This window comes from Nannospalax galili, unplaced genomic scaffold (assembly GCF_000622305.1).
Source record: "Nannospalax galili isolate Female #2095 unplaced genomic scaffold, S.galili_v1.0 scaffold1340, whole genome shotgun sequence".
NCBI lineage: Eukaryota > Metazoa > Chordata > Mammalia > Rodentia > Spalacidae > Nannospalax > Nannospalax galili.
This window is the reverse complement of record NW_008346293.1, coordinates 1,068,230-1,085,195: the sequence shown is the minus strand read 5'-3', so window position 1 is coordinate 1,085,195 and position 16,966 is coordinate 1,068,230. Positions and strand designations below refer to the sequence as shown.

The 16,966-nt window shown below is 40.8% G+C and overlaps 1 pseudogene; it reads left to right on the top strand.

Annotated features, from left to right (window-relative positions):
* The first annotated feature begins 14,361 nt into the window (after nucleotides 1-14,361).
* On the top strand, nucleotides 14,362-16,650 carry LOC103741822 (annotated as a pseudogene).
* The last annotated feature ends 316 nt before the right edge of the window (nucleotides 16,651-16,966 follow it).

The following is a 16,966-nucleotide window of genomic DNA, read 5'->3' as shown; positions in this document are numbered from 1 at the left end:
AAGAACAGCCAGTGTTCTTAACCACTGAGCCATCTCTCCAGCCCCTCAAATATAAATTTTTAAATAAATAATCAAACTAGTATTTAGGTTTAGCACTAAATTAACAATCAATATAGTATTATAATCATTAAGCTATTTGTGAAGGTTGTTTAATGAGGAGAGACAAAATGGTCAGTATGAAGAAATTAGAATAATGGTTTCCAACTGGGGCAGTGTTACAATTCATTCTCCTGGAAGACTTTGGCAAAAATCTGGAATGAGCTGGACAAGGGAGACAGGGAAGAGCAGGTGCTAGTGGAATATAGTGGGCAGAACTGGGATGCCTCTAAGCAGTTAAACACTCCTCACACCTATGAAGGCCTTCACAGAAAAGAATTATCTAGCCATAGCTCTCAGTATTACTAATCTTGAGAGACACTGGAGTAGAATGAACTGACTGGGTTTGAGTCCTGACTTGGCTGCATATGAGCTATGCGATTTTGAGCAAGTGTATGTCTCTTAAGTCTCCATTTTATCCTTTGTGGAATGCTGTTAATAATATTCTGTACTTTGTGGGGGAGTATGATGATCATTTAGTTGTCAACTTGACACATCAAGAATCACCTGGGAAGGAAGTCTCAGTGAGGAGTTTTCTAGATTAGTTTGGCCTGTGGGCACATCTGTGGGGGATTATTTTGACTATATTAACTGATATGGGAAGATCTAGACACTGTGGATGGTACCAATCCCTAGTTTGGGGTCCTTGGACTGTGTAGGAATGGAAAAAAGCAGATTGAGTATTAGTAATGTGTGAACACATTCACTCTCTGCTCTTAACCATGGGTATGATACGACCAGATGTCTTAAGCCCTGATGCTGTGCCTTCACTTGATGATGGATTGTAACCTGGAATTGTGAGCTAAAATAAACCCTTTTTCCCCTAAGTTGCTTTTCTCAGGGTATTTTATCACAGCAACAGTGATAAACTAAGACGGTGGGTAAAAGCAGTAAATGAGATTGTACATGTAAAACATTTGGATAACACCCGGAAGATAAATAAAGATTGATAAATATTAGCTATCGTCATCATGACATCATCATCATCACCATCATCATCATCATCATCATGCCTTATTCCCATGCTCTTGGCCTTATTCTCTGGTGGACAGCTGAGCTGGTTAATTGGTTGTCTTCTGCCCTCTCTGATTTCACAAATGTTCCCAATTCATGGTGCTGGGAGAAAACATTATGTTAGAAATGGGTAGTTTGAAATAATTACCGTATTACTGCCAATTCAGTCATGGTAATGAGCTCTGGCAGGTGATGAGCATTTGCCCTTTAAGGATGAGTCACTGGGGTTTTATGACAGTTGCTCAACAAACCACTGTGAGTCAGTATTTAAATCAGTAACCTTTTCGATGAAAATGTAGGAAGAGAAAAAGTAACATAACTCCTGGGTCATATTATTTAATGGTATTTTCTCTCCTTTTTTAGACCCAAAACAATGTTGTTCCTCATTACTACTAGTAGTGGTTTATATTCTTGGGGGTATATATCCTACATCATATGTTTATCACAATGCACACAAGAATGTCCCATTATATACACATGTAAGTATTTGTATTATACAAGGTATAAGTTTGTTGACAAAGAATATTTACAGGAAAAGAGTATTAATTAAAATTTTGCTGAGGAGCCAAGATAAAGGAGAATTAGAGGCTAGTAGTAGTTTAAAGACAAAATTTAATTTATTACTACCTTTTAATTATAAAGATATTATATTATAGCAAGTAGACACTCTCAACAAAAACATCTTAGCTGGGTAGTTAAAGCTCATTAAAGAAAATCTATGCCCTTTTTGCCATTGTCTTTGTAAAAAGCCTCCTGCTTCAGTCAATCATTATAAAATCTTAATTAATAATGTCAGATAACCAGGCTAAAATGAGACAATAAAGCTGTCAAGTCACTGTCTAGAAACTTAGCCCTCTGCAAGGAAGAGAAAGAACAAAATAATAAATTCTGCATCATGTGCCCTGAGATAGGTTTTTGATCTTATGGGGAAAGATTTGGGACAGGAGGGGATGGGGTAGGAAAGAAGGGGAGGAGGAGTTTGAGAGGAGGAGAGGGGAAAGGGGAGTAAGGAAGAGGGAGAGGAAGGAAGAAAATGGTGGAGAGAGGAGGGGAGAGGCGAGGAGAGGGAAAAAAGACGAGAGAGCGAGGGGGCAAAAGGGGTGGAGGAGAGGAAGAGAGAAGAGAGGAGAAAAGGGAGGAGAGAAGGGAGGGAAGAGAAGAGACAGGACACAGGACATGAGACAGTGGAGACAAAGCGGGGGGGGGGGGGCGGGAGACCAGGGAAAGGGAGGGATGAAAACATAACGGAAGCTTCCTGGCCTGTTGCCTCTATGTGGAACCTGGCATCTTTCATGTACAGCTCATGTTTCCTCTTATGACTCTGGTTGTTTTATGCTGTTTGCTTCAATTTCTTAATGTGCAAACAGGTGAATTGTTATAAGGGTTAAAGCACTGAATACTGGTAAAATTCTGAGTATAGTACCTGACACATAGAAAAATTATGACTATTTGCTAGAGCACACAGAGGCTCACAGAAACTTGAAGAACATCCTGGACCTGTTGATTTGTTTCCGTATTATTTTCCAGTATTTCCCTCCTATCTCTCCACTGTCTTTTCTCCCCATTAGCAGTGCTTTCTTATCTGAAGCGAGGAATGCTTCATCACTGGATTCCATTTTTTCCTCAGAGTTACTGATGACAGTTCTCAGAACATCAGACACCTGCTGCTATTCAAAGATGGGAATATTGGCTCAAACAAAAGGTCAAAGCAGAAGTTGTTAAAATCCCAGAGTGGGTTTCTTGTTGAGCACATAGCAACAGGCACAATTAGTGAAGCCATATTCCAAAGACTGGCGATTGCTAAACACATAATAGATCCTTTGAAGCTTCAGGAAGATAATCATACAAAATAGTTGTTCCTGCTTCTCTTTTATAGATGAGGATCATGTATTCAGAGGGTGTTCTTGAGAAACCGTACCAGAAAGAAGCATCAGCAAGTCGGGGAGGGCCTTTGGGGCCAGGGTGTGCACTGACACTCTTAAACCAAAAGGCTGTTCTACCCACAGCTATTCAGCCAAAAATTATTAAATTTACCTGAATCCCACTCAGAAATCTTAAGAAAATTGAAGAGCCATATACAGGGAGAATCACACAGGAGCCATTTGTTTGCCTGCCATCTATTCATCCATCCATCCATCCATCCATCCATCCATCCATCCATCCATTTATCCCTGAGAAGATTTTATATTGCAACACAATTATCATTTAACTTGTCATTCATCTTCAGGATGTTAAAGGAATGGAAATAAGTGGGGAAACCCACAGCTCTTAGGTGGATGGTAGTCTTTGTAAGACATGAGGGGAGAATGTCTGGTGGAAAGGAAGAGGAATTCCACAGCTACGCCTAACCTATGATGTGTGACCTGGGGCTGCCCATGGTAGTGAATTGATTCTGAAGGTGTATTAGGTTGTTCTCTGGTCCTATGACAAAATACTTGAGATAAATGAAAAAGTGCAAAGGTTTGTTTGGGCTCACGGTTTCAGAGACTTAAGCCTATGGCCACCTGCCTTATTGCTTTGGAGCTGGGGCAGCACATCATGATGGGAGCGTGTGGCCAAGGAGGTCTGTTCACTTCATAGTAGCTGGGAAGCAAAAAGAAAAGAAATGGCCTGGGTCACAAACCTCCATCAAAATCTGCCCCCCCCCCCATCTTTCTCCCATAGATCCTACCAACTACCGCATGGAGTAATACTAAGTCTGCAGTGAATGGGCCTTCAGGGAACATTCGTGATCCAAACTAGAGCAGGTGGAAGCATAAGAGGAATTTCACATCGACTGATTGTATTTTTAAGGTGGGACATCCCAAGCTCATGAGAGGGTCTCATCTGCTTCACGCGGGAATCTCAGAGGTGAGCAACGTTTGCAGTAAGGAGGGGTGAGGCATCTGTCTGAAGGGCAGGCTCATGCAGCTGCCCAGGCCATAGGGAGCCATTCTGCAGAGCGCAGGAAATTGAAACTGAAAGCCTTCCTGCTCCGTAAAGTCTGTGGAATTGACTGGAAATTCTATGAAGGCTCTCAGCCCACTAAGCACGTTGAACATTCAGATATTTTTGTTTTGTAATCTCACCTGAACTGGATTTCCAATAGTGGAAAGAATTTTTAAAAATTTTCCCTTTCTTTTATATCTTAAAATCGTGGCTACAAAGAGGAAAATTCATGGGAATGTCAGTCAGTAAATGTGGGCTTTGTTTGATTTTTACTTATATTTGGGTGATTTCTATTACTTCTTAAAGATACACAAAATTAGCTCTTACTTGTGAGAATTCCTAAAACTGACAGGAGGTGGCGCGCGTACCCTACTTCTTAACCTACAAAAGTCAAATTTAATCAAGATTGCCTGAGTTTTCCCTTTCCAGTTTGTGTGTTTACCAATTCTGTTACATGTGTTGGGCAGGGTTATTGCAAAAACAATGCAAAAACAAAACAATATTGCCAATACACATTTTTTCCAAAGGACGGCCTATAAAATTATAAAAGTATTCTAATCCCTGGCTATTGATTTTTTTCCCTACTTCCTAGTTCTTTAGGTACCAGAAGAGGGCGCTGTGACATGTCTTTAAAATATACTTGGGTGTGTAAAGGTTACAGCCTTTTTCTATTATGCAACAAAGAACACACACATATACATATATATCAGCTGGATTTTTCTTAATTTACAATGGTTGTGTACAAATACTTCATTCACTAAAACCAAATTGCAAACAATTCTGCATTGTCTAAGCTCTTAAGATTCAAATAGGCCTTTGATGTCTTTTGAGTTTAAAGTACTATTTTCAATTAAGACTTCTTTGAGGTTTTTCAAAGCAGGTTGAGCTCAAGTGTAAGATATGTGAATGCGTGACTTTGTTGACTTAATTCAGACTCTCTTCTATCACTTTCCAGCCCCTCCAACAAGGAGAAAGACTTGTCTCATAGACAGAACGGGAGGTTAATTAAGTGATTATTCCTGGTCTTCCAAGGGCCAGAAGGGAAATAAAGAAAACTTTTCCCACTGTGTGCTGTGTGGGAAAATTGAGTGCACAAAGGGATGCTGTCCAAGTAGTCTTGGCAAGAGACTGTTGGGGGTTAGAGGCCCTGAGCACGGCTTCTGATATCTATGGAGTCCTTTCCTTGGACAAGAAGTTTCTATTCAATGACAGGACACCTGCAGGTGGGGAGCATGGGAAGGGTCCAGAGTAGCATCTAATACAGTGAGTTAACAACTGCCTTGAGTACTTTATGTGTAGTAATTAAGTTCTGACAATAGCCTATGTATGTAAACATGGCCTAGAACATCTTGACCAAGATCACTCTAGTGAAGTGCAAAATCAAGTTTTAAAGCAAGGCAGGCTGGCCTCAGACTATGCTTTTAACCATGAAGCTCTATCATCTCCACAAACAGCAACAAGCACTTCTGTAATGATTCCTATATGTTCCTATATGTCAGATACTGCTCTAAGCATTGTACCCACATTGATTCCTTTGATTATTGAAACAATCCCATTGCATAGGTACTATTATCCCCATTTTACATCAGAGAAAACTGAGGCACAAATGAGTTAAAATGTTAAGGTGATGATTGAAGTTGAGGATATGTTTGAAGACTAGAATGTCTTTTATTATAACAGTCTTTTTGAGGGTCACTGAACAGATGCATAATTCAGTTCTGTCCCTCCCTTACCTTCCCTTTTCTTTGCCTTTTACTCACTTTATTTTTTCATATTTTATATTAATTTTATGTGTATGAGTGTATTGCCTTCATGTATGTAAGTGTGCCCCTACTGTGAAATCCCTGTGGAGTTCAAAAGAGGTGGTCAGATCCCCTGTAACTGGAGTTACTTATGAATGGTTGTGAGTCTCCATGTGGGTGCTGGGAACCAAACCTGGGTTCTCTGTAAGAGCATCCAGTGTCCTTAACTGCTGAACCATCGTTCCATCTGTGTCCCATGACAAAAGAAATTTAGGAGAATGACCAGGAGACACTGATGGGGAGGCTTCTCCATGGTGGATCATGGCATTGCTATGCCAATGTTTTAATCACCTGAACAAAAAGCCTGATTTTTCAGAGTGAGCCCAAACTCAGAGGATACCCTTTGTCCTAGATAGCTCTTGGAACCATCTGACTCCTGAAGCTGATGGAAATTTACACCATACTTTTTTTTTTTTTTTTTTTTTTTTCTTTTTTTTTTAGAACTGTGTCCCCAAGTTAGGCATCAGATCCCACCTAGAATTTTATTCAAAGTGGTTTCTCCAGCCTCAACTGAGGAAATACAAGTTTGGCTCTACCCAGTCTTAACAGACTATCTGACCTTTTCATCCCTAGTTCTATAATATTTCATTCACCTAAGGTCATGTGTCCCTCCCAATCTCCCATGTATGCAATGGAGATGCACCTCCTTTCAGTGCTTTGATATGGTAGTTCTCAAGCATATCCTCATTCATTCATTCATTCATTCATATATTGGATGGAATACCAAATTGAGGTTTCCTGGAAATAAGATCAGGTGCCCAGGTCACAAGACACAAGAGCACATGGTATTGCTGGGGTTAATTAAAATAATTAGTCCAGATTATTTCCATTTATAAGTCGTTCCTACAGTGGACAAAGATTCAGGGTATTTATCAGTTACTTTGCCTACTAGCAGAAAATGAGGCCCAGTGGTGGATGATTTTGTCACCAAGACTGACAGAATTTCAAAGAGGAAGAAAGCAATGCTCTTCTAGTTACATGATTTTTATTACAAATGTTCTTGAGTTTTAGTTTCCTTATCTATGGACTAAGTTATTGAAAAATCTAAGTTCAGTCTAATTTTGAAAGTATCTTTTTTGGCTCATTTTTAAATGTATTTTTTAAATTAATTTATTTAAAGTGTATGAGTGTACTGTCTGCATATATGTAAGTGTACCCATGTTGTGCAATGCCCAGGGAAGCCAAAAGAGAGCACTAGATCCCCTGGAACTGAAGTTTCAGACAGTTGTTAGCTGCCATGTAGGTGCTGAGATTTGAACCTGGGTCCTCTGCAAGAACAGCCGGTGCTCTTAACTGCTTAGTTATCTCTCCAGCCCCTGAAAGATATTTTGGAAGAAGAAAACATTATCAGCAGTGGTGCCTATGTACTTTTACAAACTTTTAATTTTGTTTCATTTTATCCCTTAGACTATAGTTTTCCAGTTTGAAAGACAAACTGGGCATGCTGTATGAAACTCCACAAATGTACTGTCAACACTGACATAATTTCTCAATGTGATGGCTAATCTTGGTTGTCAACTTAAACCTGTGAAGCGGGAACCACAGCTGAGGAATTTCCTCCAATGAATTGGCCTGTGGGCATGACTGTGTGGCATTTTCTTGATTGTCAGTTGACGTGGCAGGTCCCACTGAGGGTGGTGCCATGCCTGTGCAGGTGATCCTGGGTTGTATAAGAGAGCAAATTGAGCAAGCCAGAGGAAGCAAAACATTAGCAGCAGCTCTCCATGGTCTCTGCTTCAGTTCCTGCCTTGACTTCTCCCACTGATGCATTATGACCTGAATGTAAGATCCCAATTTGATTTTGATCTTGGTTTTATTACAGCAATATAAAGCAAACTAGAACACTCAACAGTAACTGAAGATGTTATCAGAATCCCTATAGCAAGTATATAACGCTATGACAGTTTGATTCTGGATCTGTCTGCTGAGCTCTTCCTGGTTCTCTCCCTTCCCTCACTGCTTCTTCAAGATGTGAAAACAGGCAGTTCCCTACTAAAACATACTTGACTTTCCCAGGTTACCTGCACGTTACCCCATGTTACCTTGGTAATGAACCCACCAATTTTAGTGGATGGGACCCATAAGACCTTTCTCCCTCATAGAACTCAACTTCTTATTCCCCTTCATCCCATTCCATCCCATCCCATCCCATCCCATCCGACCCCACCCCATCCCATCCCTGTTCTTAGATGTCTCTGGAGTTACCACAGAAGACTTCTGGCTATAGTGGTCAGAGAGAGCAGATGAGTCCTCACTAGTAGCTGCCTTTCTAGATGCTCTTTAAGACCTGCTGTTGCCTTGAGTCCAGCATCAGTCAGGATCAGCACCGCCACATGAGTCACATGATACAAAGTGAGATACGCTGAGTGAGGGCATTTCCAGATCAGGCAAGCAAGTGACATCACAGAGAAGGAATGGCAAGTATTTCAGATACGAGAATCAGAGAGGAGGCAGACATACACAGGCATACTCAGAAAGCTAAAATGAATCAAATTTTTGGTGCGTACGAAGAGCAGTGGTAAGAAATATGGGAGGCTGGAAATGAGGTACAAAAAGATCTGAAAGACCCAGAATAGACTGAAAAATTCTTCAACGGCACTGATCAAGCATTCGCCCAGGAGAGAGCTGGAAAGCTTATTTATTCTTTCACATGCATGTGGTCCCAGATTTTATTTATATAAAAATTTTATTGCCTTTTTGTGTAATTTATACATAAAATCATCTTTATACCCCCTTCCCCTTCCCCTTTGGCACCTTTCCATAGATCCCCCACGGGAGTTTGTACATTCATTTCTATTAAGGCCTATTATGTAAAGTTAGTGTCCCGAGATGTCCCTCAGTGCAAGTTCGTCCACTGGGGTCTAATCAGCCTATCTAGAGTCTCTCTCTTCAAGATCAGCTCTTCCTCACTCAGCAGTAATCAGTTGCCAATAATTCTTCCACTAAGATTGCTGTTCATTCCACAGTTCTGTGCTGGGTTTTTAACTGTCTAAGGTTTCCTGGGTCTTGTGCATGCTGACACCATTGATGTAGGTTTGTGTGAGAAGGGTCCCAGGTGCCTGTAAGACTACTTCCATATGGTCATGGACCTCCTCCCTGGCTCTTACAATCTTTCCACCCTCTCTTCCACAGTAGTCCCTGAGCTCTGAGTGGTTGGACCTCAATATAGGAGTCCTGTCCAAGAACTCACACTCTGAAGACTCTTATTCTCTTATTCAAAAATGTGTTCCTGGACCTCTGTTGAATGAGGGAGCTTTATTGATGAGAACTGAAAGATGCATTAGTGTTCTCTTCATCCCCTGTTCTATGTTCCCTGAGTCTTAGGTGTAGAGGTTGTATCCTAGGTGTGCCACTTAGGCTTGGGCAGTTCACAGAGAATCTCTGTGTGTAAACAGTGGTGTAACTCTGTAATAATCTCTGTCTGTTGAAAAAGAAGCTACTTTGATGGGTGGTGACTAGGATACTTGTCTATAAATTTAAGGATCCATATTTTGGACATGGCAAGAAATTATATTTGTCTAGAGATGTAAGAGCCTTAGAGTTTTCTCTAAAATCTATGACCTCTCCAGCTATGTGTATTTGGTTATGTTACAGTACCACACATGAGTTTCCTCCCATTATGTGGGCTTTAAGTCCAATTAGGTAGCTGTTGTTTACCCCCAAGGTAAAAGTGCCACTACTTCACCAATGTTGTTTGCTGTGCTGGTCATTGATGTGGCTATTAGGCCTTGAAGCTGGGGTTGGCCCATCGACTGATGTTCTAGCCTTCAGAGGAGGTGGCTTCCAGGTCAGTTCCAACTTCATTGCTCCAAATCCTGTGTCCAAAGTATGTCCTGTCCTCAGCAATAGACTCTTACCTTCAAGTTCTGGGAGGCAATCAAGGGTTGTGGCAATAGCATGTGTAATCTTGGGAGTCTCTTGGACTACCCTGGCCAACAACTCAAAGGAAGGTTTCTCCTGTCTGGCACTGTTTCTTGCTATGTAGCTTCAGCTATACTCACAGACTCATGGAGGGATATTGAATGTGTAATTTTTCAGTAGGTTTGTGGACTAATACAATTCCCTCTGATTTTTTTTTATACTAGCTAGGCACTATGTATCTCTCCTCTTTTTTCCCTCTTTTCTCCTCCATCCCTGCCCTCCCCATTTGAAGTGTCCCCATTTTCCCCATTTCTCCTTTGATAGTTTCTGTCTGCTGTGGTCCCACTTCTATTGAGATCCTTCTTCCCCTTTATTCCCATAGTTATTTGTATAGCCCTCCTTCCCCCTCCTATCACCTTTAAGTACTCCCTTTTTATATATTTCTCCCTTAGTAACACCTTTCTCCTACTGTTCTTCTCTCTCAGGTTCCTTCTTTCCCTTTACCTCTCTGGTTCCCTTCCATTTTCCTGATTACTGCAGTTATATCAGGATATGCTTGCACTTATAAGGATTTGGTGCCAGGATCCACAAATGAGGGAGAACATACATCTTTTGTTTTTCTGAGTCTGTGTTACTTCACTTAGTATAACAGTTTCTAGATCCATCCACTCACCTGCAAATTTCAATATTTCATCTTTCTTTACTGCTGCGTAGATCTCCATTGAGTAAATGTTCCACATTTTCATTAACCATTTGTCAGCTGAGGGGCACTTAGGTTGTTTCCATTTCTTAGCTACTGTGAAAAGAGCAGCAACAAATATGGTTGTACAAGTGTCTCTGCAATAGGATCAGCCTTTTGGGTATATGCCAAGGAGTGGTATAACCGGGTCATATGGTTGGTTCATTTTTAGTTTTTTAAAAGTTCTCCACATTGCTTTCCATAGGGGTAGCACAAGTTTGCAATCCTACCAGCAGTGAATGAGCAATCCCCTTTCTCCACACCCTTGCCAGCATTTGGTATCATTTGTTCTCTTGATCTTAGCCAGTCTGATGGGGGTAAGGTATGTGGTTCCAGATTTGGCAACAAAGGCTCCATAATTTTCTGGGCCCAGAGCAATGTATAAGTCAGGTTATATAAGACTTTTTACATTATTTAATGGTTTCCACCTGTGTCCTATGTTTCATGATAGACCATGTTATCTTAGGAAAAATTTCTTCCTGAGCTCACCCAATCATCATAGCTTACAAAGTAAATGTATTAGTTACTTTTCTGTTGCTGTGATAAAACACCATGACCAAGGGAACTTATAAAAAGAAGAGTTTATTTGAACTTATGGTTCTAGAGGAATCAGAGTTCATCATGGCAAGAAGGTTTGTGGCAGGAGGTGGTGGGAGAGGAAAGCTGAGGGCTCACATCTTCAAGAAGGCACAGGAAGCAGAGTCAGGCTGAGGCTCTGGCAAGGTTTAAGAACTCTCAAAGCCCCCAATGATGCACTTCCTCCAGCACAGCCATATTTCCTAAAACCTCCCGAAACATTGCCACAACTGGGGACACAATGTCCAAATGCTTGAAGCTTATGGGGAACATTCTCATTTAAACCACTGCAGTAGATATCTCAGGCATGGGTCAGGAGGACATCTGCACCTTTTGATTTATAGCTAGGCCAGGCTAATTGGGCTAGGAATCGATCAAACAGTCATTTCCATTTACAAAAAAAGATATCACTACCAGAAGTTTAGATATCTGTCACGTTTGATCTACACTTTCCTTGGACTAATTGAATCAGATACTTCATTAAATCATTTGGTGAACTTTCAATTTTCATAGTTTCACATCTTTATTGTCAGTAAGACACGGTTAGTCAGAAACCATCACAAAGTTTCATATTATAGAGTAATAAAACATCTCAGGGCAGTGAAAACATGACAGAACAATAAAACATCCTTGAGTAGCAAAGCATCACAGAGTTTCCATTTCAAGTATCTACTTAAGGCTGGGCGTGGTGGCACACACCTTTAATCCCAGCACTTGAGAGGCAGACACAGGCAGATTTCAGTGAGTTCAAGGCCAGTCTGGTCTACATAGTGAGTTCCAGGACAGCTGGGGCTACAGGAAGACCCTGTCTCAAAAAGACCTAAAACAAACAAACAAACAAACAAAAAAACAATCAAGTATCTACTTAATAAGTAAAATAAGAGAAAACATCATACTGCCTAAGCCTAGTGGGATATTCTGTAAGAACACGGTTTGGTTATAAGAATATAACTTCTCCTTATCAAGGCAGGCAGAACATCTGTCTTTCCTTTATAGACAAAAGGAAATAAAAATATTTTTAAACTTATTTTCAATCAACAAATGATAAATGGATGGCAATTAGCAAAAACTAACTTCTAGTTTCCTTTCTGTTGCTGTGATAAAGCACTCTGACCAAAAGCAACTTAGGTGAGGAAACACTTTATTTGGCTTCCAGATCACATTCTATCACTGACAGAAGAAAGGAGGAACACGAAGAAGCCACAGAGGAACACCTTTTGCTGGCTCACTTGCAGGCTCCTACTTAGCTAGCTTTCTTTTATAGTCCAGGACCACCTGCCTAGGGATGGTGTCCTACCCCCAGTGGGCTGGGCCCTCCTGCATCATTTAATGAGACAATCCCCCATAGACATGCTCACAGACGAGTCTAATCTAGGAAATTCCTCAACTGAGACTTTCTTGTCAGATGACTGTAGGCTGTCAAGTTGACAATTAATGCTAACTAGGACACCAACCAACCCTGTAAAAAGGATATCCACATTGAAAAGAAAGATCTGAAAGGTATCAATGAATTAGACCCCAACTTACACAACAAAATACAGACCCACGATGCCTCAATCCACAGACACGACTGCTCAATAGACACATATTCCCTTCCCAGGACGCTTGACCTTTTTCTTGTATATTTATCTTACCCTAGCTAGTAATCTGATAACAAAAGCAGTTTCTCCCTTGATCCAAGTTTTCTTTTCGTTTGTTTTTGGTATTCTTTAAAATACAGCATTTGAAATTCCCTCAGCCCTCAGAGATCCAGGTAGGTGAGAAAATTGGATTCTGAACCATTGTTGGCTCTACCGCTAATGCTCCTGCATTTTAATAAGCTGAGGGATAAGTATGCCCTGGTAGTGCAAGTGAGGAGAATTTCTATATCAAGGAGGGTCTTCTGTGAATTGTCTGAAAAGGAGCAAAGTGGTAACCAGATGGTAGTTGACAGGCCAGCTTTAAAGTCAAGTATTTGTTTTGATTGCTTTCCTATGGGAAAGGGAGTTCATTAGAGCAGGAGAGAAAATCAAAGGGAGAAGAAAAAGTAAAGAAAATATGTGAAGAGGAATGTGAATTGGGATGGATATTGGAAATGAAGGAGAAAAATGAGCCCAGTCTAGAAAAAGAGAAAATGAAAGGAATAGAACTGCAAATATTTCCTCAAATGGCTCCCTCGGGAACTTGACTGGCAAGGCTCTCTCTCTCCTGAATAATTGTTGAGGGACACACTGGTTTAGTCTCTTGGCTCTAGGAGTATAAATTGGAAAACAAACACATTTCACAAACACATAGGTGTTATAAAAACCAAACTGTGCCATACTTCTAACAGCAGAAGTGGTCGATTTCAACAACTGTCAAGGTAATAGGAGATGAATTATAAGGTTAAACCTAGGAACATCAGCAAGGTAAGACTTTGAAAATTAGGATGGCGCGGTAGTATTTTTAATGCCTGAACAGCAAACCTTGGAAAAGTAAATCAGGAAAGCAGCTGAAAACCCTTTGGTAATATGGAATAATCGTTAGCGTTTTCTTGGTATTTCATTGAAAGCCATTTTTTCTATGGAGAGAGCTTCCTGTATGAGGGCATATAGTGTAGAGACCAAGTTTCACATTATGACGCAGTTGACCTCCACAAGTGTAGCCCCTGAGGAGCCAGGTATCACTGGTTTTCCCTACAACTGAAGATTACCGACAAGGAAGCACAAAATGATGCCCCTTGTCTTTTACTTCAAATTCTCTTTCCCACAGTTAATTTTATTTTGCAAAAGTTTTATTTTTATTTTTGTTGCTCAAAATCTACCATGACAAGATTGGCAACCTTACACTTCTTGGACTGAATTCTCTGTGTTGAGGGGAGGATACAGGCCCCAAAAGTAGTACAGAGTGCTCTCCATGGTGACTAAAACCATGTCAATTTGCAAAAACAGGAAACAAGAGTATCAGAATTTTGCTGTTAGTTGGAATCACACTTTGGCTAAACCATCTTTTTTTTTTCTTCACATCAACACAGAGATTTGTCCAAAAGGTAACTTGCAAAAGTACACCTTCCTCCATGGAATAGAATGAATCTTGTGTTGTAAATCTTTATTATTTAGATAAATGTGAAAGCCGTAACATAAAACAGAAGATTGTTTTTGGCATTTGGCAAACATTTGAATTTTTCCTTAGAATTCACATTATTAAATATTTGTTCATATTTCTATTGAGATTGTCTTTTGGTTTTTAGTTATCATAGAGAGCAAATTAAATGCCAGAAATTTCTAACAGTACCACCAGTGTCGGTTCCAACACGCGGGGAGGGAAAAAGAGAGATCCTCGGTGCCAGCCGATAATCCGTTTCTCCCCTCGGGGCTGAGCGGGATGATGAGTGCACGGCTCAAAAGGAACACACAGAGCCGGGTGTTGAGTCAGAGCAAGAACACGCTTTATTGCAGCAGGCTCAGGTATTTAAAGGCAAAGTCTCATGGCAGGAAGTTTGAGCCGTGAGTGACAGTTGCTTCTGGTGTTGCAGACCTATGGGCTGAGGGGCCACTCCCTCTGTATGTCAGGAATGAGGCAGGGAAGGTGGAGCCAATCCTATATCGGGATGAGTTTCCCCATCCCTCCCCCTTGACCTGGGCCGGGCGCCATCTTGGACAGGTGGGCCGACTCTAGGTCAGGCTGTGGAAGTGCTCTGGAACTCACAGGCCCAGGGTGCCGCTGCAAAGACTGGGTCTCGAGTCCTGTCATTGGACTCGACTCAGGTGACTCAGATGCCCCGACACACCGGCAAAGCAGAGGTGATGCTGGCCCCTCAACCTTATCTGGATTGAGGTCAAAATCCAAAGTAGGAGCCGAAAGCCAAGATAATCACGGAAGTTTTCAGTTCTTGGGTCCAAGTAACTCTAGAAAGGAAAAAAAAAAAATGTGTCTGAACCAGAGCTCCATGTATTTTGTTTGCATCACTGAGATACAGCTTACATATATAGAGATAAAGAGACACGGGCAGAGATATACCCTTTTACATAGGTCCTGGGCTTTAGTGAGCAAAGCAGCTACATATTTTAATTCTAAGTAAATCTCATAAAAAAGCAAAATATCCAATTCAACAATGATTGCAGTAAAGAAAATATTTTTGGAAGTCCTAGTAAAATTTGGAGTCAAATGGGAGTCTTAGCATCTGTCTTATCTATTGCCTCCCTGCTTGTATTCAAAGACTAGCACTTAGCCAAGTGTGTGACTTTGGCTTCTTAAACATTGCCTGAAGGAAGAGGTCCAGATGATCTTTTAAAAAAATTTTTTTTTTTTGGACATAGGTCTGTAGTTTTCCTTATTAAAAAATTCCTTACTAAAATAAAAGGAAAGATAAAAATTGGGGGATATTTGTTATTACATAGAGAGTATAAAAGAATAAGAATTAGAAAAAAAATACACAAGAACCTTCAAATTACAAGATAAGTAACTAAACTAAAAAGGGCAAACAAATGTTTAAAAAATAAAATAGGCTGGGACCCAGCCAGTTCACAGGGTCTATGTCTAATTGCCTCGGTGCCCAAACCACCAACTCACCAGGGTCACCATCAAGCAAGAGGTCAACGTCGGTCCTGGGCCTACCAAGCTGCTTGCTCCATATTGTTAGAGACACAGAAACAGTTACTAGACTACAAAGGATTTGGTGTTAGTGTACTTAAAATGAGTCACAGTTCATCAGATTTTGTCAAGATTATTAACAGCAGAGAGAATCTTGTGAGGGAATTGCTAAGTGTTCAAGGTAACTACAAGGTAATCTTTGTGCCAGGAAGTGGGTCCAACCAGTTCAGTGGTGTTCCCTTAAATCTGATTGGCCAGAAAGCTGGAAGGTGTGCCAACTACGACATAGTGACTGGAGCTTGGTCAGCTAAGGCTGCAGAAGTCAAGAAGTTTGGGACTGAATGTTCTCCACCCTAAACTTGTGAGTTATACAAAAATTCCATACCCACACATCTGGAACCTTAATCCGGAAGCCTCCTACGTATACTTCTGTGCATATGAGACCATGCAGGGCTGGAGTTTGATTTCATACCTGACACCAAGGGAGTAGTTCTGGTTTGCAACACGTTCTCAGACTTCTTACCCAGGAAGTGGCTGTTTCCAAGTTTGGCGTGATTTTTTTGCTGATCCTCAGAAAAATGTTGGTTCTGCTGGGGTTACAGTGGTGATTGTCCATGGTGACCTGGGGTTTGCCCTCTCAGAGTATCCTCCTGTCCTAGAATACAAGGTGTAGGCTGGAAACAACTCTTCATACAATATGCCTCCATGTTTCAGCATCTGTCTATGTCACAGGGATGGTCCTGGAGTGGATTAAGAACATTGGCGAGGGCAGTAGCCACAGAGAGGCTTAACTCCATCAAATCCCAAATGATTTATGAAATTATTGATTGTTCTTAAGGATTCTGTGTATGTAGAGTGGAGCGCCAAAATAGAAGCAAGATGAATATTTCATTCTACATTGGCAATACCAAAGCCACGAAGCTCTAGGAAAGCCATTTCTTGGTAAGGCAATGAAATTCAACATGATTTTGAAAGGGCACAGGGCAGTGGAAGGCATCTGTGCTTCTCAATAATGCTGTCACAACTGTAGATGAGAAGTTGACCGCCTTCATGAAAAATTTTTTGGAGATGTATCAGCTATGAACATGTCTTAATTACCTACACACTGCCCTTGAACAACATGCAGAGTAAAGTAACTTGGGATTGGAAACAAAAAATTAACAGACACGACATTTTTCTAAATATGTACTTATTACAGATTCTTCTTTTCCAAGGAATAACAGCTAAACATCCAGCACTCTGCAGAGCTGATGAGACTACCAGCTAGTGGCCACCTTAATTTTGGCTTGACTTGGAAGCTTAAAAAAAAAATCTTCCTGTTGCTTTTCTAATGATTCAGCCTATTTTGTCTTTGTTGCTATGTTTTCTAGGTGATCTCAGTACTTATCTTGGACCTTGT